At 44.5% G+C, this 26,630-nt stretch overlaps 1 protein-coding gene across 12 annotated transcripts in view; it reads left to right on the plus strand.

The window, feature by feature from the left end:
• The window catches only part of PITPNM2 (phosphatidylinositol transfer protein membrane associated 2), a 231,620-nt gene that overhangs the window by 62,134 nt on the left and 142,856 nt on the right, over positions 1 to 26,630 (plus strand). The window contains exon 1 of one of the 12 annotated variants that reach the window (XM_077920519.1): positions 10,206 to 10,615. The exons of 10 other annotated variants lie outside the window; for them this stretch is intronic. The gene's annotated coding sequence lies outside the window, so the exon portion shown is untranslated. Of the gene's footprint in view, positions 1 to 10,205; positions 10,616 to 25,987; positions 26,199 to 26,630 lie in introns of those variants that run through there. One more of the 12 variants, XM_077920522.1, reaches the window with a different exon arrangement.

A 26,630-nucleotide genomic window follows, 5' to 3' on the forward strand; every position in this document is an offset into this window, starting at 1 on the left:
CATTATTGTGAGTTTGAGCCCCACTTTGGGTAAAAGTTTATTGCCTTGCAGGGGGTTGGACTAGATGTCCCTTGTGGTCCCTTCCAACTCTACAATTCCATGAAGAGGAAAATGCTCCCTCTTCCCTCCCCATCCCCTTTTCCTGATCAAGCCTGACTTGCCTGAAATCACTTGGTGCTCCTCATTGACTTACCTTACTCCTCCCAGTTTCACAAGTAGAGCTCAAAATACCCAGTTGCCTTTTTGGTCTCTTCATCTTCTAAGATAGTAATATTCCAAGACATGAATTTGAAAGCATGGCCCTATAGTCATGGTGTTACTATTTTTTGTTTAGTTTCAGATAGAATTTTTAACTAACCCTTTCCTTTTACCTTTGCCTTTTAAAACCCTTTCACAGTGTGTGAAATACTGTGTCCTTAAGCGTTTTTGGTTTTTTTTGTTAAGGTGGGGATTATTGCCCCTTCCCATCACAGGTGTGTGCATGGGGGTTGGGGGTTGGCTGGGCCCGGTCCCACTCTAATATCTAAATAATAAAGAGTGGCTGTGCAGGTCCCTGCCCATGCTCAGCTGTAGCAGTGCATCGTGGTTAACAGGCTGCTTCTCTGCACCTTCCAGTGAGCTGCACCCTGCACCCCCAGCCATGCCCACCTCTATCCACAAGGCTGGCCCACCAGTGGGCAGGGGTGGCACCTTCCCAGTTTGCCTCAAGTGGCAAAATGGGATAGACTGCCTTGTTTGTCCAAGCCATGAGCATCGTGGTGCATACAGGCAGAAGAGGCATGGGGAAGCTGTTCTTGCAAGAGTGGGAGCGCACTTTAGCTGACTTGTGAGAACTGCCCACCACTCTTTGTGCAGGGGGGGGGGGCTGCATTTATGGTGCACTTGCATGTGGCAGCCCTGCATTGCTCATCACCTCGAGCAACAGGGCTCACCCCTCCAAGAAGACTTAAGGATGTGCTTGATTTGACGCACCTGAGCACCCCACAAGCCGTACACCCTGAGTGTTTTTGCAAGATTCCCTGGGTTTCACACCCCAATGGAATGTGCTGCTAATGCCTATGCTAACTATATAGCTTTGTATGAAAAAGGTAACATTGAGCAAGGTGGACCAGTGGTTTGACTCAGCATAAGGCAGTTTGTTCTTATCTATTCTCCTTCCACCACAATCAGGTTTTTTAGAACAAAAGCTTGGGAGGTGGAGACGGGAGAGCTGGCATAAAGCCCTTTGACCATTAAGTCCAGCTCTTGGGAAAACTCGCTTGGAGTGCTTTAATGCTCCAAGCACTCAAGTGCAGTTTGGTGCTCACCCAATTCCTTCCTTTAGGATTTTTTAAAATCCCACATAGAAAATTTGGCCTTTTCTTCAGTTGTAGCAAAATGAGGTGGGAATGAGGTGGTAGAAATTGTAGTATTTTAGACTGCAGGTGGAAGGATTGCATTTTGCAAAACTCCCTTGTGGAAAAAACTCTGGGGTGTTAAAAAAGCTAGCAGAGCAGGGAGCTGGCTGATTTAGGACTTTTCTCCTTGATAGACTAGTTCTGTATTTTCCAGGGTGACTTTGATTTTGCTTCTTGCTTTACCTGAGGAATACACAAAAATGGGGTCACTCACCAGCAGCCTGAAGTTTTCCCATCCATCTCACCATCTCAGGGTTCTGCCTCTACATTTTGAAGCATGTGTATAAAACAACAAGTGCACCAAATGTCAGCTTCCTTGTCTTCATGAGGGTAGCTTAGCTGCTTCAGAGCACAATTAGAACCTACTTTTTAATTGATGTTGTTGATGATGATTTACTATTTGTATTCCGCTTTTCCAAAACAACAAAATGTTGCGCTCAGAGCAGTTGATAACGGCAGCATTTAAAATTAACAAACATTACAGCCACCACAATACTTTTGAACATGCACTAGCATATCAATAAAGCTAAAAGCAAATGCACCAATGCAATTCAATACAAACTCATAGTGATTTGAGGTATCAGAAATAGCTGCTGAGCAGCAGCCCTATTCCAGTTGACAGAAACCGGGAACCCTCCTCCATAGGTTTGTCTAATCCCCTTTAAAGCCGTCCAAGTTGGTGGCCGTCGCTGCCTCCTGTGGGAACGAGTTCGTAGTTTTACTATACCCTAAATGGGGGGATTATGGGTTTGTCTTCGTTTTTATTATGTATTTTGTGTTTTTTATATTGTGATTTTATGTTGTGAACTGCCCTGAGAGCTACAGGTATAGGGCGGTGTATAAATTTAATAAACAATGTCTTTTCTTTGGTCTGTCTTGAATCTTCAACATTCAGTGTCACTGGAGGTCCACAAGTTCTATCCACTCTCTACCCAGCATGCATCATCTTACAAACTTCTGCCAAGTCAGCTCTTGCACACCGTTTTTCTAAACTAAAAAAGTCCCAGACGCTTTAACCTTTCCTCAAAGGATAGCTTTTAGTCTTAGTTTTTAGTATTGATTTCTTTTTCACTTTTGAAGAGAGGAATCAAATCATTTCTATGTTGTTTTCAGAGGGGTGGGTCAACAGGTTCCATAAATGGGAGGAGAATTATTGTTGTTGTTTTTTAAAGTTTTTCTCTGATTTTTCCAATAATTGGTTGCACATTTGACTATTTGTTTATCATTTCCATACTTCAGTGGACTGTCATTTGAGGCCAAAGTGTCTGAAGCTGTTGCATGCTCCTATCACATTTTGTTAGTATGCAAACCCTCTTTTATGGTCATGTTTCCATACATAAGGCAGGGCCAGTGCAGTAAGACATTGACATTCCCCTTTTGTCAACAGAGGTTGAGTAGGACAGAAGCAACTGGGTGGCAGGCTGTGGACTAGTGGCTAAAACAGGGTTTTCATGTAGACCTCCTGCTGAGTTAACTTGAACTCATTCATACAAAAACAGGGTACTTCCAGACAGGTGTTTATAGTGGGACAAATGCCTCATGCATGAAAGGGTGTTTTTTGGGGTATTTTTTTGGTCGAGTTTTGTTGAGTTTCTGAAACTCAACATCAAAAAAACGAAGATCATGGCCACTGGTCCCATCACTGGGCTCCATGATCACTGCAGATGGTGACATCAGCCACGAAATTAAAAGACACCTGCTTCTTGGGAGAAAAGCAATGACAAACCTAGACAGCATCTTAAAAAGTAGAGACATCACCTTGCCAACAAAGGTCCGTATAGTAAAAGCTATGGTTTCCCCTGAAGTGATGTATGGAAGTGAGAGCTGGACCATAAAGAAGGCTGATCGCTGAAGAATGGATGCTTTTGAATTCTGGTGCTGGAGGAGACTCTTGAGAGTCCCATGGACTGCAAGAAGATCAAACCTCTCCATTCTGAAGGAAATCAGCCCTGAGTGCTCACTGGAAGGACAGATCCTGAAGCTGAGGCTCCAATACTTTGGCCACCTCATGAGAAGAGAAGACTCCCTGGAAAAGACCCTGATGTTGGGAAAGATGGAGGGCACAAGGAGAAGGGGACGACAGAGGACGAGATGGTTGGATAGTGTTCTTGTTGTTTTTTTTTTTATAAAATATTTTTTATTGAGTTTCTTTTCTTAAGGTCATAGACACAAAATTGGGGTAAGAAATTACAAGAAACAAATACAAAATCAAAATAATAAAAAGGTCATTACAATCCAATTTTCAGTAGTTTTTTCAATATTCCAAATGGACTTCCCCACATCCTCCCGACTCTGCGTTCTTTGTAATAAAAGTTTCAGCAATTTGTTACCTTATTTCTTAACTTACTGTATCTTTCAGTTATTATGTTTCTAAATTCACAATATTATATCCCGACTTTGTACATTTAAAATTAACATAATAAAATTATTTCATATTACCACCTCTTTTTTCTTGTCTTAATTTTCAGTTTACCTAATCAAGTTGCTAAAGCAAAAAAAATTCATAATCGTGCGTATTTCTTAACATTCATACAACTTATAGTGTTTTTGCAAATAGTCCTTAAATTTTTTCCAGTCCTCTTCCATTGTTTCCTCACCCAAATCTCGGATTCTGCCAGTCATTTCAGCCAGTTCCATGTAGTCCATCAACTGCGTCTGCCACTCCTCCAGCGTGGGTAAATCTTGGGTCTTCCAGTGCTTTGCAATAAGGATTCTTGCTGCTGTAGTAGCGTACATAAACAGAGTTCTGTCCTTCTTTAACACCTTCTGGTCCACCATGCCCAATAGGAAGGCCTCTGGTTTCTTGGGAAAGTACCTTTTTTAAATACCTTTTTTAACTCGTTATAAATCATTTCCCAGAAGGCCTTCACTTTTGGGCAGGTCCACCAAAGATGAAAGAATGTCCCTTCTGCCTCCTTACATTTCCAACATTTATTATCAGACAAGTGATATATCTTAGCTAACTTGACTGGGGTCATGTACCACCGGTATATCATTTTCATAATGTTTTCTTTCAAGGCATTACATGCCGTAAACTTCATACCGGTGTTCCATAGCCTTTCCCAGTCTTCAAACATAATGTTGTGTCCAATATCCTGTGCCCATTTTATCATGGCAGATTTCACTATCTCATCCTGTGTATTCCATTTAAGCAGCAAGTTATACATTTTCGAAAGTGTCTTAGTTTTTGATTCTAACAATTCCGTCTCTAATTTCGATTTTTCCACCTGGAAACCAACTTTTTTGTCCATTTTAAAAACCTCTTGAATTTGAGCATAATGTAGCCAATCCCGCACCTTATTTTTTAGTTTGTCTTGGCTCTGCAACCTCCATTTGTCTCCAATTTTTTCAATTATTTCCCAATATTTTGGCCAGTAGGCCTCCATATTGGGTCTTTTCCTAGCCTTGGCCTCCATCGGTGAAAGCCATCTCGGGGTCTTGCCCTCCAATAAGTCTTTGTATTTCGACCAGACCGCAAAGATTGCTCTTCTGACAATATGGTTTTTAAATAGTTTATGAACTTTGACCTTGTCGTACCACAGGTAAGCATGCCAACCAAAAGCATTGTCAAACCCTTCCAGATCCAGGACATCAGTGTTCTCCAACAAAAACCAATCTTTCAGCCAGCAAAAGGCTGCAGATTCATAATACAACCTCAGGTCCGACAGGGCAAACCCCCCTCTTTCTTTTGAATCAGTTAATATTTTAAACTTTATTCGGGGCTTTTTGCCCTGCCAGACGAATTTAGATATATCCTTCTGCCACTTTCCAAAACATTCCACTCTGTCCACGATCTGTAGGGTTTGAAACAAAAATAACATTTTCGGCAATACATTCATCTTTATAGCTGCAATTCTGCCCAACAAGGAAAGTTTCAACTTTGACCAAATTTCCAAATCCTTCTTAATCTCCGACCAACATTTTTCATAATTGTCTTTAAATAAATTCAAATTTTTTACGGTCAAATGAACCCCTAGGTATTTCACTTTTTTAACAACACTTAGTTCTGTTTCTTTCTGAAACCCCTCTGTTTCTGTAGATGTCAAGTTTTTGGCCAAAACCTTGGTCTTTTGCTTGTTCAGCTTAAATCCCGCCACCCAACCAAATTCATGAATCAATTCTAAGACTCTTTTTGTACTAGATACTGGCTCCTGTAGTGTTAAAACTAGATCATCTGCAAAAGCTTTCAGTTTATATTGTTTCACTCCGACCTCTATTCCTTGTACCAACCGGTCCTCTCTGATCATGTTCAATAGCACCTCCAGAACTGAGATAAATAAAAGAGGAGATAGCGGGCACCCCTGTCGTGTCCCTTTTTCAATTTTAAACTCCTCTGTCACCACATTGTTCACTATCAATTTAGCTTTTTGCTCTGTATAGATTGCTTGTATTCCATTTTCAAACCCCCGTCCCACTCCCATCCCTTCCAAATTTTTCTTCATAAACATCCAAGAAATATTATCAAAGGCTTTCTCTGCATCAATAAAAATTAACACCGCTCTCCTATTGATATTTGTTTGTAAAAGTTCCAAAATATCAATAATGTTCCTGGTGTTGTCAGACAAATGTCTACCTGGGAGAAAGCCAGCCTGGTCCTTGTGAATTACTTCATTCAAAACTTGTTTAAGTCTACTTGCCAAAATGTCTGCAAAAATTTTGTAATCCACATTTAGGAGTGAGATGGGACGGTAGTTCTTAAGTTGAGTCTTTTCAGTTTCCACTTTGGGAATCAATGTGATGAAGGCTTCTTTCCACGATTCCGGTGCCTTCTTCCCCTCCATAATCTGGTTGCATACCTCTAGCAAAGGTTGTATCAAATAGTCCTGGTTGGATAGTGTTCTTGAAGCCACCAGCATGAGTTTGACCAAACTGTGGGAGGCAGTGGAAGACAGGAGTGCCTGGCGTGCTCTGGTCCAGGGGGTCACGAAGAGTCGGACACGACTAAATGACTAAACAACAACAACAATTTTTTTTGGTCAGCCATATTCTGCTTCCCCCTTAATTCAGATTTACCCTATCCAGGGAAACTCAGATAAGTAAAAGAAAAAACTTCTGTTGCCAGTGACCCTCTTGCAAATATCTCAATAACTCGTTTAGAAAATCAACCCTCCATGTGGAAGCACACTTGTAGACACATAACAAAATCATTCATGGGTTGCCTCCAGACTGTTAGCCTTTTTCAGGAGTGATTCAAGTGCACACTGGAAAAGTAGGTTTGTGCAATTAAAGTGGATTGAAGTGCTCTGTTGCCCTGGCACAACAATGATTTTTTTTAAAAAAACAGTCTGACTTCTTGTGGTTGGGCAAGTGATGGGGAAACACTGAAAAGTGTAGGATGAACAATGTATTAATGGGAAGGCACATAAACACCCCAGAGGCAAATCAGGATGAGTGCTCATTGTTACATAACGCCCCCTGCAAACAAATCAAATGCATTCTCAGTGAAGACCATATGAAGTCTGTCGTATTCTCTGCATAACATTTGTGCAAACAAATCAGGATAAATATCCAATAAATAGATTGTTGTTGTTTGCTTGTTATTATCTAAATTTCAATACTGCCCTTCACCCAAGGACCACAGGGAGGTTTACAGTATCCAGACACAAAATGCATACCATAGTAACAAACAAAAACAATACCCCTCCATAGTTTAAAAGGCCACAGATTGTTTAATTAGCCAAAGGCCTGGGTGAAGTTTTTGCTTGTTGCCTAATGATATTGATCATATGGAGATGCCCATGGCCAGCCATTCCTGCCCATGCCTTTGTTTTGTTAGGGAGATAGAATAATAGAATCACAGAGTTGGAAAGGACCAGGAGGATCATCTAGTCCAATCCTCTGCAATGCAGGAATCTTTTGTCCAACGTGCTGCTCAGACACATGACCCTGAGATTAAGAGCCTCATGCTCTACTGACTGAGCTATTGGCTGGCGGTTTCTCAGTGGAAAAGGTTGTGGGAAAGACCATGCAGCTTCCACCCAGTTAAGGGGTGGGAACTGATCCTAAGGTATTCGTGTAAAAGAAATTGTATTTTGAAGTGGGGAGTAAAAGTTCTGGGAGCATCTTGAGAGCAGTCCCAATTGGTATATTTCTTTGTTTAACAAATGCTTTTCTAGCTGAGAGAGTGTCATACTTTGGTCCAATGTTCACGGAAGCAAGTGGTGAAACTGATCAAATGCCGAAAAGTTAAAAGGTAAAGGTAAAGGGACCCCTGACCATTAGGTCCAGTCATGACTGACTCTGGGGTTGCAGTGCTCATCTCGCTTTACTGGCTGAGGGAGCTAGCATATATCTTCCGGGTCATGTGGCCAGCATGACTAAGCTCTTTCTGGCAAACCAGAGCAGTGCATGGAAACGCCATTTACCTTCCCGCCGGAGTGGTACCTATTTATCTACTTGCACTTTGACATGCTTTCAAACTGCTAGGTGGGCAGGAGCAGGGACCGAGCAACGGGAGCTCACCCTGTTGCGGGGATTCGAACCGCCGACCTTCTGGTCGGCAAGTCCTAGTCTCTGTAGTTTAACCCACAGCGCTACCCGAAAAGTTAGCAGGTGCCCAATTCTGAGACCCTCTTTGAGCTTGGGGCAGTGGATCAGCCAACTGCTAGGAGTGTGGTTGCTGGCGGCCTCCAGTTCTGCTCTGCTCTTTTTGCTTTGTAAGTATACTGAGTGCTCCAAAATGCCAACCCAAGACTGCTGCCCCTTGAACTTCTCACTGCTCATGCGATGATAACGTGGTCCACAGGGGAGGAACGAGGGAGGTACTAGGATGTTGTGGTACCCGTTTGCTGTGAGGGCTGCTTTAGAGAGAATCTTCCACTGGGGAGATGCTGGATCGTTCGCAGAGTTACCTGGCAGTTCAGTAAGAGAACTGGAGGAGGATCCTTTTGTAATGTGGGTTTAAAAAAACCCCAGCTGTCTTCTTGTAGATCCTTAAATGACTTGTTGCTTGGGAAAAGTAAATATAGCCAGGAGAGCAGATGGAGAGCTTCTTGCTGCAGCTTGAGAGTCGAGGTTTGTTAACAGACGTTTGTAACATGTTTTTTACTCTCTTTTCTGTATTTTTAAGTACTGATAAAGAAATGTTTGCTTTTTCATCTATTGTCACAATTTTTCTCCTCTTTTTAAATGTCTCTGCTCGATTGCAGTCTTAATACAGTCCCCCATCCCACCCCCCAAAATATAGAAAGCTGTTTTGTACCAATTGCTTCTTGCTCCATATTGTCTACACTGACTGGCAGTGACTCTCCAGGGTTTCAGACAGGGAGCCTCTCCCAGCCCTACCTGGAGACGCCAGTGGGGGATTGAACCCGGGACCTTCTGCATGCATTCAGGTCACATGTCCTAAAGCTGAGCTACAGACCTCCCCCTCCCCCTCTCCCTTTCCCCCCACCTCTGTTTCGATGGTAGAGTGCTTTCATTTTGGAGAGAGCATGTCTTTCAGTTTGCTTTCAGAAGCAAAGCAGGATTTGCGACCTCCCCCCCCCCGCCCCATGCACTTTCCTCTCACATCTGGCTTTTTTTTTAAGTCATAAGTGAAATACTGTAAAGAGGTGTATTTGACAGTGATTTCAATTTAATGTCAAAAAGAAAATTGCATTAAATATTATGGTTCATAGTACAGGGGAACAATTATGCAGGGCTGATGTCAGGCTTCTCTTAATGGCCACCGCGACAATTCCTATGGGGCCCTTTGCTCATGTCCCCCCACCTTCAACTGAGAATTCTCTCAGAATCACGATTCTTTAAAAATGGAGGAGAGAATGATAGACCTTCCTAGCTAGATTTACTGTCTGAACAGCTTTTCTGTGATTTTTTTCACCACATGTCCAGTCCCCCCCTTAGACCTACGGCACGTTGAGTGTTCAGTGTTATCAGCTGCCCCCTCTCCCGTTAAGTGGGGTCTAACCAACCCCAATGTTTTTTTAGTGAAACTAACAATAAAAAGGAGAGGGAGGAGAAGCAGTGCAGAAAAACCAATCTTTTTATGGTAGGAGAATCTGTGGAATAAGAAGCAGCGCAGCACGGGGCTGAGCAAGATTTGTTTTTATATTTAAATACATTAAACATCAGTTTGGGGTCAGCTTGTGTGAGGGAGGGCTAAACAGAAATATATGTCAGCAAAGGTTAAACTTCTGTGATGTTTCGAAGGAGGTTTGGGGCGCAGCGAACGACCAGTTCCTGGAACCCATGGTTTAAAATGTATTTGTCATTATCAAGTTTTGTGGAATGAAGCAGGTTTGATTAAATGAAATCTTCCCCCACCCCCAGTACTTATTTAACAATGAATAGCATGTCTGGCCATATGGGTTTTTAAAGGTCAGCTCTGAGGCTTCTGGTTCTGTGGTTCTCATTGTATCACTTCCCCAGTAGGACAAATGCATGCATTGTAATTAGTTTCCTTCCTTTTCAGAGTTTGCTCTGTGTGTTTTTCTCATACACAACACAGGCACAGAGAAAAACATGCACGCTGCATGCACTGCAATGATCCATTGCTCTCTTTTTTTGGAGGGATTCTGTTTCACTTCTGCTGTTGAAAGTGTCAAAAAATCAAGGGAAATATGAGGTTCTTAGACAAACTGTTTCCTTTTAGCTGGTTTTTTGGTGGGTAATATATTAAATGCATTCTTGCAACAGTCCTGCAAAGGGGATAAGTGCATTTTCTAAAACTCCTTACTCACTTTTAGAACATGAGCCAGCCCAGAGGTGAGTTAATAATGTCTCCCACTGGTGTTTCCCTGCTTATCTTTCTGTGGATTAGAATTGTGGAAAGAATATCTACCTTAATAACTAATGACAGGAAGACAGGACTGTTTCTTCACTACGGGGTTTGGGGAGGGTCATCACTCTTCCTCAGCAGATTGAAGGAGGTTTATTACTGGAAGTCTGTTGGGTTGCAGATGGGCTGAGGGCTGCAAGCCTGGGCGTGCGTTAATGATTTTTTGGTTGTCTCTCCTTCTGCCCGGCAGTATTTTGGCTAGTGCTGTTCAGTCAGCCAGCAGGAAATGACCCTTCCTAGGACTGCATGAGCGACAGGGATGCAGTTCAGAATGCTGTCTTGCGTTACTTGGATATGGGTTTTTTAAAAAAAGCATTGCTTTAGAAACCGGCAAAGGGCTTTCAGTAGTCAGTTGGATGGCAACTTGGTTGGAGATTTAGCCTTGAATCTTCCAGGGAAGTTAATCAGAGTTAAAGCAAGAAAGCCTGCTGGGGTTAAGGTGAGTAAACCAGATTTCTTTATTGTCTGCCAAAGGTGAATATGATCTAAAATGTATTGTGGTTGTTGTTTATGCCATCCAGGTACAAATAGAATGAAAGAATGCAGGATACTGCCCCAAGGAACCTACAGTCTGAATTTTAGCAGCATGAGAGACAAGGCTAAGAAAGCGTTGAATATCAGGGTTTAGCTGGGGATGGGTATTGTGGGGTTAAAGACTTGGGTTCTTCTTTTTTCTTCTTTGTTGAAATTCATCTCCCTCCTCCCCACTTCTGAATTTTCACTTGCACTACCTTCTAGGCAGCAACTATTGGTTCCCTAGATGAACAGGCAGAGGTTCTTGCACAGGCAGCTGTCTCCTGTGCATACTGTCTGTTGTTGCACGCAAAGATCTGTGGATTTTGATAGTAAATCCTACATCAGGATTAGGAGAGCAGGGTGTCTGATTCTGCTCTGAAGAGTGATGTAGAGGGAAACGGGGAGAATGCAAAGCAAAACAAAACAGCTGTTCTTCCTGATCTCTCTTTCCCCTTTATGAGCATGGTCACAGGGCAACTTGCAAATACCATAAATGCATAAAAACACCAAACTAAACATTGGGATGATGGTGCAGTAAGAAGCCCTTCTGGTGGGTCTGTGAGGGTTTCCTTCCAGGGTCTAGCCAAGTTTTTGGGTGGCAGAGAAGAAAGATATCTGCTTCCAGAATGAATTCTCCCTGGAAGTATGTTCTCCTCTCCAGATGTACCACATGGTTTAAGTACCACTGGGTTAAGTCAAAAGCTTAATAAAAAGGGGGAGCTTTGAGAAGGGATGAAAAGGAGAGGGGGCTTTAACCAGTGCTATTTTTCTAGAAAAAGAGGTGCCAGAACTCTTGTTCTCTTGTAATGGCAAAGGGCCCACCTGAGAAGTGCCGGAACTGAGTTCTGGGAAGTTCTGGCTAATGAAAAGCCCTTGTGTTAGCCTTTGTCAGTGCCTGTCTCTTTCCCCTGTTTGGGTCTCGCAGCCAAACATCAGGAATTTTAAAACAAAGGATTAAGGATTGAAGTGATCATTTTGTGATATTATGGCAGTGGACAAAGCTGTATTGTAATTTTTGAATAAACGTTTTAATAAAAAACAAAGGGAAGGGGTGCATCAGGATGTTCGTGAAAGCAATGAAGAGCTTGGTGGAACCTGAAACACTAGCTGAATTTTTGTGGTAGAAACTTTTGTAAATATCCTAAAGCGCCATAATATTCTTTATTCATTCTTTGCTCTGGCAAATTAATTTAGCTAACCCTCTGAAAACAGCGCATTAGAGCACTACTTCAGAAGACTCAGATTAGTTTCCTTTCTCTGCCACTGACTTCCTGCATGTGGACTTGGGCAAATCACTTACTGGTTTGTTAAGTGGCAAAACAAGGGAAGACAGGATTTAAAGCAGATTTTGGACCAGTGATTACCCATAGCTCTTGGCTTGAAAGGGTGGTGGGTCATAGTGCTTGCTGCACTGACAACTGTTGACTTTAGAGTCAGGTACCGTATATTTATTTTTTCAGCTAGGTTTTTTTGGGGTGGGGTGGAAATCAACACAAAATGGATAGTCTGGTCATCTCAGATAACTGATCTGTTTCCTTGCTTCAAAGGAAAGAACTGCGTTGTCTAAATAGATTTTTGATCTTCCATTTGAGAAGATGCCCAGAGTTATTGATGGAAGGTCCTTTCTTACTGCCATAGAACTACGATTTCCCTGGGAGTAGGAAGAGCTATATAGGTGCTGCAGAATGTGGTCTGAAAAATAGGAAGGGGTGGGCTGAGCACCCCTTCCCTAAATGAAGCTGCTGGTTATAAGGCTGATAGTTTAAAAATTAAGCAAGCTTTTGAGTTAAGCAGGACTCATGAGATTTGTGTTTCTTGGAAGAAGAGTTCAGTTGAGCTCCAAAGCTAGCACCCTATTAGTTGGTCCCAATAAACGAAGCAGCTGGATTTCCAGCCTGACGTCATTGTTCTCGTAAGGGCAGCCTTTGCATAGAGAGCAGAGTGACGGCAGCGAAGGGCGACTGGCAGAAGTTCATAACTGCTACATTGCTTTGATCGGGGGGAAATTCTGGTCCGGCCTTTGCGATACAAGGGATAGTAAAAATATCTCTCGCAGCTAGAAGCGTATCTCTTGCTTATGACACATGATGGTTATTTTCGGCTCACTGGGGCTATTTTTATGCCTGATGCTTCTCCGTTTGAGTTTCTATGGAAACAGTGTTATTGGTATGGGTGCAGAACAGTGACCCTGGCAGATGTTGACTAAAGTGGAGGTCCCCCCCCCTTTCTTCGTCTCCCCCCCGGGCATATATTTGGGCTTACGAGTTGCACAAAGCAACAGCTTCTTGTTGGATGCCTGTGGGGCGGCGGGGAGATGGGGACGTGGAACTGAGTCATTGCTGCATGTGCGGAGATGTTAATTTTTTATAGCAACTGCTGCCATAGCAACAAGGTGCTTCAATTATCAAAATTAAAACCATGAAAAGTTACCTGCGTCTCCATGAGACCTATTGTTGCACGTATTAATTATGTGAGAGATAATAATAGCAAAACACAATGATATTGTTGCTCTCTTCACACTCCCTGAATTACAACGCTTAAGACCTGGGACATTTCAAGAGTACGGGGTCTGGGATCAAGACTAAAGTCCTTTATCTGAAGCTGTGCTTCAAGAGCCTGCTGGGAGAAGGGAGGGGCAGATCTGCTCATGTTGGTTTCTCGCACTTTCTCATTTTTCCCATTTCCACAGCAGTTTCAGAATATGTCCCATTAAATCTATCAGCATTTTAGTGTACATTTCTCCCAATTCATATGCTTTGTGCATAGCACAACACATTTTTATAAATTGCTTCCTCCCTAATTCAGTGGTGTATTTTTGTATGTCCCCCACCAATATGTGAGTTTTTATGCACACTTTACCCTCTTAAATGCTTTTTTGTTCATGGAACTTGGCTGGAGATCAGCACTGGAAGGTTTGGAAAAGTCTGAATTTCAAAGGAGGCCTCCATTTCTGTTCACGTGTTATTTCAGAAAGTGCAAATTTGGTAGGTTCGCTTTTAAACAGGAAAGAATTGAATTCATCTTCCATCCCAGCTGGGAGTCTCACTTGCCTAATACAGGTTAACTGGGTGGGGTTGAAGCCAGTTTGCTGTAAAGCTATTAAGAGCTTTTTGGAGTAGAAGAGTATCTGGATCTTGTTATTCCAAGAGCTCTTTGCGGTTTGGCTTTTCCTGTACCGCTCTTACGGCTTCTCGACCCTGTACTTCCTTCTGCATCCCAGAACAGCAACCAGGCCCTGGGGAGAAAACAGGTGCCCTCATTTGCGTGAGCCTTGCACAAGAGAATTCCTGACACGTTGCCCTCAAATGTCTTCTCCTGACTAAATGGAACCTCATTGTACCGGAACAGGTTCCCCTAAATGCCAGTAGCTGGAGGACAATGAGGTACGCCATGCTTGCACACTGCTAACACAACACAATTCTTCAAATCTGCCGTGTGACTGACTGCGCTTGGGAGTACTGTGTTCAGTCCTGGTCACCTCGCCTCAAAAAAGATACTGCAGAGCTGGAAAAGGTCCAGAAAAGGACCACCAAAATGATAAAGAGGTTGGAGCAGCTCCCTTTTGAGGAAAGGCTGAATCATTTGAGGCTTTTTAGTTGAGAGAAAAGCCAAGAGGAGACATTATAGATGCGTATAAAGTTGTGTGTGGTGTGTTGAAAGCTGTCAGAGAAAAGTGTTTCTCTCTTTTGTAATGTTAGAACTCCAGGGCGTCCAGGGAAGCTGGAGGTTGGGAGACTTCAGGGCAGGTAAAAGGAAGCGAGAGATAAATGCAGTTATCCAGCAAAGTAAGATAAGTAATAGACAGTGGCGTAGCAAGGTCAGGTGGTACCCGGTGCGGAATTTTTTTTGTCACCCCCCACTCAGTTGAAATTGAAATCTGTCAAAGAGAGCTGCGCAGGCCGTCGCAATGCAGATCCCGCCTTCTGCAAAGTGAGAAGGGACCTTTTCAGTGGTGACTCCCTGTTTGTGGAATGTTCTGGCACCATCATGATATAAAAATCATTTTTAACCAGGGCTTTGCCTCATAATTATCTTTGGCCATGAGTGGGTGGAATGTTTTAATCCTGCCTTTTAAAAATAGGATTTTCCTTTAGGGTCTTTATTTTTTCTTTTATGCTGGTTTCAATGTATGTGTTTGTATGTACATATATTGAAAGTTGCTTTGAATTACCTTGGTAAAAAAAGACCAATAAGTTATAATAATAGTAGTAGTAGTAGTAGTAGTAGTAGTAGTAGTAGTAGTAAAAAATCACTTTGTCTTTTTGAACAGAATGATACAGAGCACACTTAAATACTGTGCTAAGCTAACTGTCCCAGAACAATGTACTCCCTCAAACTGGATTGTATGAAAATAAACTGAACATAACCTCATACAGGCCCTGTTCTAAGAGCTGCATTGACTGCCAGTTCATTTCTGGGTCCAATTTATAGTACTCACGTTAGTGTGTTAAGCCCTAAATAACTTAGGTCCCACATAGCTGAAAGATCTCTTTCCCTGCAGAACTCACAGGTGTTAAGATCAGCAGAGGGGAAGCTCTTGGGAGTTTCACAGCTCTTGGATTTTTTTGGGGGGGGCCAGAAGTTTGTATTCTCTGTAGAATCCCCTAAATTGTGGAATTCCCTCCTCACAGATATGTGTCTGAACTGTTGAAGAACCCTTTCCCTTCCCTGCATCTTCCACGGCTGGATTTACTTGGTTTGGCAGCTTACAGAGACCATCTTACGGAAGACGCTTTGCTGTATAAATGTGGGTGGCTGTTACGAAAGCTGCTTTCTCCTGCTCAAGGCAGGGCTGAACTTTCTGAGAAGCCTGGGCACAAGAACTGCTATGGGTGCACCCAGACGTAACATTTCTTTTCCCTCTAGGAAGTGAGCATGTTGAAACCTTGCAGGCCCAGAGCTGAGACCTGCAATTTGTAAGCAGAAAAGGTCCACCTGGCTTACCTGTAACTGGGCCAGACTATTTCAGGCTGCAGGACAAAGTTGCCGTGTTTGCGTCAATGCAAATATCTCCTACCCAGACAAATGTGGAGGGGGAAGCCTAGCTTAATATTCTCTCCTTTACATGCTGTTTTTGCAAGACTGCAACATTTTGATCTGCTTGATTGATTAAACGCTGCCGCTTCTTTTACTTAAAACGCCTCCCCAATTAATTAGTAATATTTTATTTGGAAAAAGAAAAATATTTTCACTATAAGCACTGAATATGCCATGCACCTTCTCTTTCTTTGTTTGTTTGTTCAGTGGTCCTTGCCTGACACAGGCCAGGATTTTTTGAAGGATGCTAAGAAGGCTTCCAGTTCCTCCTGAAATTCTGCCCCTGTGGCACCTAATCCCCTTAGGCTCTTTTGAGAATCTCTGCTTTTAATTGGTAGGAGGCAAAACTAGGTCAGTTCCTGAGCTAAAGAAATCAGACCTAAAATAGGTTTTGTCCTGCTTCCCTTCCCCCTCTCCCTGCCCCTTGAAGGTGACTTAAAGGCCCCAGTTGCATTGCTGGAAGTAGCGTGGTGTGGGTTGATCAAGAACCACAACTCATTTGTAACTTACTGCTTTTCTTTCTAAAGCCACAGCCCATGCCAGCCCAGCTCTGCCTGCCAATTGCGTGGTTTTGCCTGGCTGGAATGGGTCTGTGGCCTGTGATGCTATCTCTTGCTGGCCTGGGTGCTGAATGGAGAGAGGCTTGTGATGTGTGCATTCAGAAATCCCTGACTTTTGTGTAGCTGGAATGTAACCTGCTGCACAAAGGTAAGTCACGTCGCTTGCTCTGCCTGCTTTTGCCTCTGGCTTCACCCACCTTTGTGACCCCAGAAGGTTGCCAATACGTGAATGAAACCCTTGTTCTTCAAAAATTTCCCCGTTCCTGATTTGTAGTATACTAGAAGCAAACTCATCCTCCATTTCAAGATCTCATGTTGTCATCCATGCAGAAGAGGGGAAGAATTAGCAGGTTTGGGGAAATTTTCAAGGCTTGTCGATGTACTTAAAAATAAGGTAAAGGTAAAGGTACCCCTGCCCGTACAGGCCAGTCTTGACAGACTCTAGGGTTGTGCGCCCATCTCACTTAAGAGGCTGGGGGCCAGCGCTGTCCGAAGACACTTCCGGGTCACGTGGCCAGCGTGACAAGCTGCATCTGGCAAGCCAGCGCAGCACACGGAACGCCGTTTACCTTCCCGCTGGTAAGCGGTCCCTATTTATCTACTTGCACCTGGGGGTGCTTTCGAACTGCTAGGTTGGCAGGCGCTGGGACCAAACGACGGGAGCGCACCCCACCGCGGGGATTCGAACCGCCGACCTTTCGATTGGCAAGTCCTAGGCGCTGAGGCTTTAACCCACAGCGCCACCCGCGTCCCATATACTTAAAAATAAATAAACATAAACATAAATAAATTGGGGGTAACCCCCACTCCACCCCAAACAGCTCAGTGAGGGGACTGTATTCAGTGCCCCTCTCTCTCTCTCTCTCTCTCTCTCTCTCTCTCTCTCTCTCTCTGTGTGTGTGTGTGTGTGTGTGTGTTTTGAAATGAAACAGAGTATGCTGAAAGATGACATGTCTGGCTAGCTGGCAGGAACCTTTGACAGGAGCACTCCAAACTGCAACATTTTGTTGCAGGTCCCACACATATCACATAAAATTTATATAACCTACATTATAGAAAACCTGACTGCTGACTGTTCACTAACCTGCGCTGGATCTAGACCAGGCATAGGCAAACTCGTCCCTCCAGATGTTTTGGGACTACAACTCCCACCATCCCTAGCTAACAGGACCAGTGGTCAGGGATGATGGGAATTGTAGTCCCAAAACATCTGGAGGGCCGAGTTTGCCTATGCCTGATCTGGACACATCAAAGAAGTGTTTCAGTTTAAAGCGTTGTAAATTTAAATAGGGAAAACAGGTAGAGAAAAACAGGACTCCATGTCGCCCTCTGGTGTCAATGTTATACAGGTTAAGAACTTAATTCGTTCTGGAGGTCCGTTCTTAACCTGAAACTGTTCTTAACCTGAGGTACCACTTTAGCTAATGGGGCCTCCTGCTGCTACCTCGCTGCCGTGCAATTTCTGTTCTCATCCTGAAGCAAAGTTCTTAACCCAAGGTATTATTTCTGGGTTAGTGGAGTCTGTAACCTGAAGCGTATGTAACCTGAGGTACCACTGTACTGGCAAAGTGGGGGATCTGCTGGAGGTTCCCACTCCTCTGAAATGTGATGGAACTGCTGCCTTGATCTCGTGGTGTTCAGAAATCTTCAAGAGCCTTGGATCACAGATCTTGGACATTAAAATAAGACTCAAAATGAGCCTGTCAAGGACTATGCGAAAGTGCCCTCAAGGACGGGCAGAAATGAAGGGTGCAGTGATGGGTTCTTGACATCCAATGAAACAAACTGACAGAAAATTTGGGACACAGACAGACAAGTGCATAAAAGTATGAAATTGTCTACTACGAGATGTAATGATGGCTGCTAGTATAGATGGCTTTAAAGGGGGGTTGGGCAAATTCATGGAGGATAAAACTATCAGTGGCTATGTGTCATGATGGCTGTTTGGGGTAGGATCAGCAGGCTTTCTGCCCAACCTGGTTAACCAAGAGGCTTCCTTATAAAGGTAAAGGTAAAGGGACCCCGTGACCATTAGGTCCAGTCGTGGCCGACTCCGGGGTTGCGCCGCTCATCTCGCTTTACTGGCCAAGGGAGCCGGCGTACAGGTCATGTGGCCAGCATGACTAAGCCGCTTCTGGCGAACCAGAACAGCACACGGAAACGCCGTTTACCTTCCCGCCGGAGCGGTACCTATTTACTTGCACTTTGACATGCTTTCGAACTGCTAGGTGGGCAGGAGCAGGGACCGAGCAACGGGAGCTCACCCCGTCGCAGGGATTCGAACCTCTGACCTTCTGATCGGCAAGTCCTAGGCTCTGTGGTTTAACCCACAGCACCACCTGCATCCCTCTAGGCTTCCTTATACTGCTTGCCAATTGCAAAGACCATGCTGCATACCTGTATATATTCTTTTTGTCTGTGAGGATGCACAGTTCATGGTAGGTCATTTCAGTACAGTCTTAGTCCCATCATGAGATCCCAGGTCAACTCCATAGTCCCTGAGAGCTGCATTTTTGAAAGGCAAGGATGAAAAGCACCCAAGAAACAGTGTCTGGTGCGTTCCTTTTTTTTCAGCTGTTCAAATACCTCCGCTGTGACGCCAGCTGCTTCAGGTGGGTTAGGATCATTGCACGGGATTTTTACCCGATGGCAGAAAGAAACAATTACCATGTCTTACTTGCCTGCCATCTTTCAGTGTGATGAAATTAAATTAATTATGGACGGAGTCTTAAACTGACACAGTTCAATGAGTGTACTGTGGAGATAAGATTATTGTAAATGGCAACTACTATATTATCAGATCTTGGCTGCACTGAACTGCATGCTTCAGAACTGCTTGTGAGTTTGCTCTCAAAGAGGTGACGGTGGCCAACTTGATGGAACACTATCACTGGATTAATTGACTCTCTCCTTTCTGCATGCATTTATTTTATATACAGTATTTGAGTGCCTGCCCATAATATAAAATTATCTGGGTAGTCTTAAAATAATTTAATATAAAACTTATGTGAATACAAATAAGATAAAACCGCAGCAGGTGTTGGGCTGGTGAACTCACACCTTGACACGTGCCTCAGGAAGCTCTGGCTTTGGCAGGTAACGGCAAAGGAAGCCAATAGTCTAGGAGCAGGTTGGGCGATTATCCCTGAACACCCCCCCCCCCATAAAAGCTTCCTGGTCAGGATTTTCCTACTAAACAAAGAGATCTGCTCTTGTGTGCTACAAGCTACCTTTCCTTGCCTCCTTTCTTCTGCCCTGTATTTAGCTGCGCAGGAGGAGTGGGCTGGGGTCGTTGTACAAGGCCTTTGCAGCGTTTGCTCCCGGAAAGAATATTTCTCTGGATGGAACGAGGCTGAAAAACAAAACGTTGCTTCCTATTTTCTCTTTCTTAGTCTACTTGGCAGAAAATTAAGAGCAACTGTAAAGCTATCCTTTAAACACACACACACACACACACAGACAGACACACACAGCGCTAATTAAAAGCGGAGGGGGATATCCCATCAACAATCAACTGCTGAAATCAAGGCAAATGCATCTGATAGAAGCAGCCTTTATAATGTGCAACACGTCTAGAACATACTGCTAGGAACCTTTTTTATATATGCTCTGAGCTGTTGCTCTAGCAATTTTTCAATTTTATGTTGTGCAATTAAGCTGCAAAGTCAAATGAATGCTAGATTGATGACTTGCTGGCTCATGTTTATCCTCCCCTAGCCGTCTTCATTTCATTCTTAGTCTTCCCCCTCCTGTGCTTCTCGCATGCAGCTCTGACAGCTCCGAATGCTGGAACTCAACCACTCGCAGCTCAAACACTTTGGGAGAGACCATTTCTTTTGCGATACTGTAGACAGGCGGTGAGGCAGTGAGCCAGCTTGGCAGCAAAAGGAGCTACTGGAAAGCCTGTTCAGCTGGGAAGGTTCAAGTCGCCGTCCTGGATCCGACTCATGGTCCACCCAGCTCCATCTGCAAGAGTATCTGGCAAAGCCAAATGGCCCCAGAGCTCATGGGAACTGGGACCTGACCCACGTTTCAAAACCTGCGGGTGTTGTGGGCTCTGAACACACACTAAAATTTGTTCCTCTGAACAAGGCCCGTCCAAGTTTGTCTTCAACACTCGCAAACCAGAAATGCACAAGCAAAGCATGATCATTATTTTTATTTATAAAAGCACGTCTGTATTGCTTTTCTGCCCTGCCAAAGCCCCAAAAGTAGCTTACATAAAAGAAGAAAGCCAAACATTGCCAAGCAGCAAAATTTAAAAATAAATCACTGAAATGAAAAAAGGAGTAGGGTTAGTTTTTGCTTTGAAAAAAGATTTCAATCATATATTAACAACCATCAAAAGCCTTGCATAATAATTATGCTTTCAGAGCCTGCCCTAAATGTCATCAGGGAAAGGTCTAATATCACGTCAAAGACCGGCAGGGCTCTGAGGAGTGGGTGGAAGAGGTAGTAGTGGGGCCGGAAACTGACCGAGGGGAAGCAGGTAGCAATTTATGAGTCAGGAGTTGGAGGATGGGGAGGGGTCTGAGCACTGGAGATGGGGGAGGAAGTGCAGGATGCAGGGGAGTTGGAGGAGGGACAGGATGTGCCGGGAGCAGAGGAAGAGACGCTGCCTGAAGGGAGGGAGCTGGCAGAATCTCCTCCCCCCACTGCCCCCCAGGACCAGGAGGGGCTTGAAGAGGCAAGCACAGCAAGAGCATTTGGGTAGGAGAAGTCACAGGTTGCTTGCGTCGTGCCTTCAGGCGAGGGTACTCAGGCTTGTGTTTGGGCGTGGCCACACCATTGCTGCAACCGTCTGGCACAGAGTGCAAGCCCAGGGAAGGGCGCCAGCTATCTAGGCATCAGAAGTACATGTGTGCGTATTTAGGGCACCTCAGGAGCTGCAGTATGTTTGTGCTTTGTCAATAATTACCGGCTGTTTGTCCTCCCTCGGCTGTGCTCAGAACACCTCTTTTGGGAGGCGATTGTGGAACTGGGATGCAGCCGCGGAAAAGGCCCTGTCTCCTGTTCCCATCACCCAATGCTTTTGAAGCAGTCTTATCTCTTTATTGCAGCCAGTGGCCAATATTCAGAAAGAATATATAAAATAATGCCATGCCAGCCAAAGCAGAAAACTATAGCAATAAAAAGAACTAATATCATACTATAAAATGCCAGGCACAGGAAGCAAAATTTTAAGTTTGCTAAATTTAACCCCTGGCGAGTTTTACATGCAGCAGCGCAATATTCAGCCACCCTGGAAGAAAGAGATGGATGTGTCCTGAGTGAAAGGGGTAAAATTAGCATAGCAGGCATTCAGCTGTCCTGGGAATTACCGTAAAAAAGGTGGTGGTCTTTTCGATATCCTGCAGCTTCTGACACGGAGGTTCCATTTAGCCATGGTGGCTGATGGGCACTTGCTGCGTTTTATATCACTTTGCCTAGTCATAAATGTTTGCTTTCCATAGGCGCTACATGGCAGAAGACCACACACTACTGGTGGGGATGGATGCCAAGTGTGGTCAATGGATGTGCAAATTGCATAAGAGGGTCCTGGTGGAGCAGGTCAAAGGCACCTTCCTCCTAACAGTGGTCAGCCAGATGTCCCTGGAAAGCTCTCAGACAGGGCATGAAGGCAACATTCTGGTCCCCCTCAGCAACTGGAATGCTGTGGTATATTGCCTCTGAACCTGGAGGCTCCCTTGGGCTCTCTTCCTCCTCCTCCTTGAATGTGTCTGAGGTGATGGCCATCGGCATGCCTCAGGGGGGTGAGTTCCACAAAGGGATGTTGTGTTGTGTGAAGAAGGCTATTCCCTTGCTCATCTTGAATCTCTGCCTGTAGATTCCCATAAAGTTCTAGCCTTATGAAAGAGGAAGAAAAACGTCTCTCCATCCAACTTCCCAACACAATATGTCAATTATATAAATCTCTATCAGCCCTTCGCCACTGAGCTAATAAGTCCCTGAAGCATTAGCCTTTCCTCACAGAGAAGAGGCTTCAGTTCCCCCACTTAGTCATTTTGCACAGCTTTCCAGCTCTGAAATTTCCTTCAGGGAATGGGGACGAGGTTGTCATAAAGCCAGAGTGTTGATTTACCTCTTTTTTTACAGCCCCTATATACCCCGGCCTCGGCTCCAGTGCCTGACGTGACCAATTTTGTCTAGACTTCAACTCTCAGTAGTGACATTTCACAAAACTGCAAGATATTGATCATGTGCCTACTATCTATATCTGCACAGCTCTCCTTGAACAAAATAAATAAATTATTTTTCTTCTGTTAAGGCATGTGATAAAAGCCTGGCTTGGATGCTCTCACTTTAGGGTTGAACCACATGAACCCCAAACAGGACTAGAGTCACCACCCAGAATCCTCAAGGGCCCAGCATCCTAAGTCTTCCCCAGTGGCTCCTTTGATGGGCAACTACAAACCACCATTTTAAATTTCCTAGAGTGCCCTGCAGCATGCAGTGTGGTATTGCTCTGGGTATTCTGGGAAATTTAAATTGGCAGTTGTCTGGTGCCAAAGGACCCCATGGTTCCCACGGAAAGAGTGTTGCAGCCACTGTGCTAGTTGTTGTCATGCCAGGCACCAGCCCCACCAGAGTTTACCATGATCCAATCCTCAAAATCTTCTGGGATTGTGTGTGCATATGATTATGCATCTGCCTTGAACCAATGCACAATGATGGACAGACTATGCAAGTCGCTTAAACAAAGTGCCTCTTTCAGCTTTCCTGCTGGCTCAGTCATTTCAAAGGCCTCACCTCAGGCAGGAAATTTGGGGTGAGGGGACAGCTGAGGGGTGGAATATCTTGGACAACTGCCCAAGTCATGCTGCTCTTTGGTCCTCACCACTATCAAGCTCAGTGGCAAGTATTAGGGCCTTCCAAAATGGCTACCAGAAGATCAGGTTTCCTAGAGCTGTTCCCTCTGGCAGGCACCATTTTGTTTTCTTTGGCAGTACAGGATTTGGATGCGCAGCAGCATCTTGGAAGCCCTTTTACTGACAGGGGGAGAGGTTGGACACAGGCGGGGATGTGAAGCTGCTGGTGGTGGTGCTGAATGAGCCTTTTCTCTCCAGGCAGCTCACAGAGCCGAAGGCTGGCCACGCTGGGCAGGATTCAGAATAATTTGGTGACTGACAACCCTGATCTGAAAGGGAGAGAAGAATGCCTTGAGGGGCAGGAAAAAAGAAAAGAAGGAATAAATAATTTCAGGCAAAACCCTTCCACAATCAAATAACACCAAGCGCCTGTCTGCTAATGCATTTACGGCATCTCTGCAAATGCTGACTGGCTGCTGTGTCTCTCTCTGGGGGGCTGTTGGTGCCGCTGCCTTCTCTTTCTCTTGCCGTCATCACCCTCTGAAAAGAAAGCTGGTGGAGCTAGACAGCTGTGCCTCCCAGATGTCAGGCCAATGGAGAGGAATACGTAGATGGCGTGCAGCAGTCTAATTACTGGATTTCTTGCTGATCTCGCTCCACCCTGCCTTCCCCCCATAAGGATCCAGAATAACTTCTGGCAGATGGGAACCTGGCAAACCGTTCCACCCCTGCTCCCCTGTTTCCTCTTTATTTCAGGCAGATTGTAGCATGCCTTGGAAGATTGAAGGGGTATGTTAGCAACTCCATGTTCTTTCTCTGAGTGGGCAGGCTAATACATCTTGTTTTTCCCCTTTTTGTAACATGAACATAGGAAGAAGTCCGCTCACCTTCATCGGTGGGCGGTGTTGCGGCCAGGCCTCTGATCACATAAGTGATACGGTGAGTAGCTGGCCAGATAGCTCAGCTGGCGGTTGATTGACCATAGCTGGCAGTCTTTCATGGGCATTTCCCTGGGGGTGGGCCCAACTGGCCAATGGGAGCACTTGGTCCCACTCCCAGGCGTAGATATATGGTGGCCTGCCCAACAGCCTTCCTTGCTTTTCTTCCCCGTATCTCCCACCCTCCCTCCCTTGATTTTATGCCTTTTACTTGCTTCAACTTTGCTATGGACCAAGTTGGCCACCATTTTGGGGGCTTTTTCCGTTTGGCAAATTGGCACCAGCTATTTGGTTTTCTCCTACCTCGTAGCAATCGTCACAACTTTGTAAGATGGTTAGGCATTGGGAAACATAGCTCTTGGCTTGGGGCCAATTTGATTCCCTCCCCCCTTTCTTTTTCCTTTTTCCTTTCTCCTCCTGTGATGAGGCTGCATTTTAATATTTTATTGTTTCAATATTTTAATGTTGTATTTTAATCTTGTTTTTAAGTTATATTCATTCAACTTGTTTTTATTATTGCTTGTTAGCCGCCCTGAGCCTGGCCTTGGCTGGGGAGGGCGGGGTATAAATATAAAATATTATTATTATTATTATTATTGGTCAGAGGGGAGGCTGTAGCCTCTGCCTGCCCCTCCTTGGAAAAGGGTATCCTGTTAAAAGGATCTGGGAGGTGTGGCTTCTGTCCAATGCCCAGACAGGGGCTGGTGCCATACCACTCCTCCAACAGGGAACCCATGGAGGGACACCCCTAATTGATGCAGGACATAGGGCACCCTTGCAAGACGTGTTTTACCCTTATGTGCACTCCCAGCAGATGGACTGGAGTGACATAGCAACACTCTATCCACACCAAACCATTTTCTACTGTAACCGATAAAAGTTGTGGCCATATTCAAGTCAAAGACCCAATATGCTGTGGTCCAGTGTGGTTATTCATTTTCCTAGGGAACTGTGGAGTCACGGGGTCTTGGCATCCAACCTGGAGCTTCCTTTTCCCAAAGTGGCCAACCACATGTTCTTCAAAGGCAGAGCAGGAGCTGAGTGCCACAACCCCTTCCCACAGTTGTTCCACAGAGACTGGTATTCTGTATGCCTCTGGTCCTGGAGGCGGAATACAGCCATCACAACTTGTAGCCGCCTCTCCACCTCCTTGGTCTTCAGGGTCATGGAGTCCAAGGTCAGGTGCTTGATTTGCTAGGTGATCTCAAAGCGTTCCGTGGCAGCCACTTTCTCATCGTGGTTCACCTCGATCAGCCCTGCCCAGTTCCCAGTATCCCTTGTTAATTCATGTTTATTAAAACCCTTTCAAAGCTGCCCAAAATAGTGGCCCTTGCTACATCTCGAGGTTTAACTGTAGTTTAACCATGTGCTATTTTGTGTGACCCTTATAGTATGATGAGACAGGGAAATCCACTTTCTCTGCATTATGTATAATTTTATACACCTATGTCATGTTCCCCATTTTACCTGCCTTTCCCCCTAAACTAAAAAAGCCCCAAATGAGGAGTTTGCTGTGTGTTCCTCTTTAATGGAGAATTTGCTTCTCTGCCTCCAAAAACTGGACATGGAGCCCTATCTGGGGTAGCCCCCTCACTCCTCAGCAGGATCTTGCCCTCTGGTTGTAGTTTATGCATTCCAAACCCCATCGCTATGAACAAGTAAGCAACAATGTCCTATTCAGGCCACGCTGAGATTCAGTGGGGGGCCAGGCAAAATTTCTCAACCCACACTTCCTATTTTGTTTAAATGGGCTTGTTTTATTGCACATTTTAATTATGGGTGTGTATATATGAATGAGTTTTAACAAGTTTATTTTATTGTGTATTTTAATTCTGGTTATGTTTATATTTTAATGATTGCACAATTGGTTTTTATACTTGTAAGCCTCCTTTGGCAGTAAACAGTAGTTTAATGTGTTTACAGTTAAACGCCAAAACAGGCTGCAAAGATGTAACTGGCAGGACCTGGGACAGCTTCCCAGAGACGCCCAGCTCAGTCCATAGATTCCCAAGCAGGACCTGCTGAGTATTCACCGCCAAGCAAGACTTGGGCTGGGTGGCAAAGGTCCAGTGTGCCACATCCTGCTTCTCTTTCTTCTCTAGCCTGGTCATTGCTTCGTGTGCGGAGGATGCTGGCTGAGTTCTGGTCCTGATGCAGGCCTGGTGAGACATACCTTTTCCTCTCTCTTCAATGTGTTGGCTCCCATGGGGGACATAAGGAAAGGAATTGAATCATGTTCCTGTCATTGGATGGGAATAGCATATGATGAGATGCAGGGAGAGTTGGTAGGGAAAAGCAGGGAGGCGAGTGTGTTTGTACTCCCAGTTTGTTTAATAAATTTCTACGTCTAGTTCATTCTCCCCCTCCCTACCTCCCCCACAATACTTTGTTAGACCACCCTCACATTCTTGAGCAGGGGGCTTTAATATTCCTCCTTTTCCTTTTATTTTAAATAGAAAGGGGAAATGCATTGTAGTATATTTGTTTTGAGAGCTCTATAAACTAGAGGGATTACACAGGTTTTGCCAACCCCCAAAATTGGCAGAACCTATTTTAAGCAAAACTTGTGCTCTTGTTTTGACATTCAATGTAGC

This window comes from Podarcis muralis, chromosome 16 (assembly GCF_964188315.1).
Source record: "Podarcis muralis chromosome 16, rPodMur119.hap1.1, whole genome shotgun sequence".
Taxonomy (NCBI): domain Eukaryota; kingdom Metazoa; phylum Chordata; class Lepidosauria; order Squamata; family Lacertidae; genus Podarcis; species Podarcis muralis.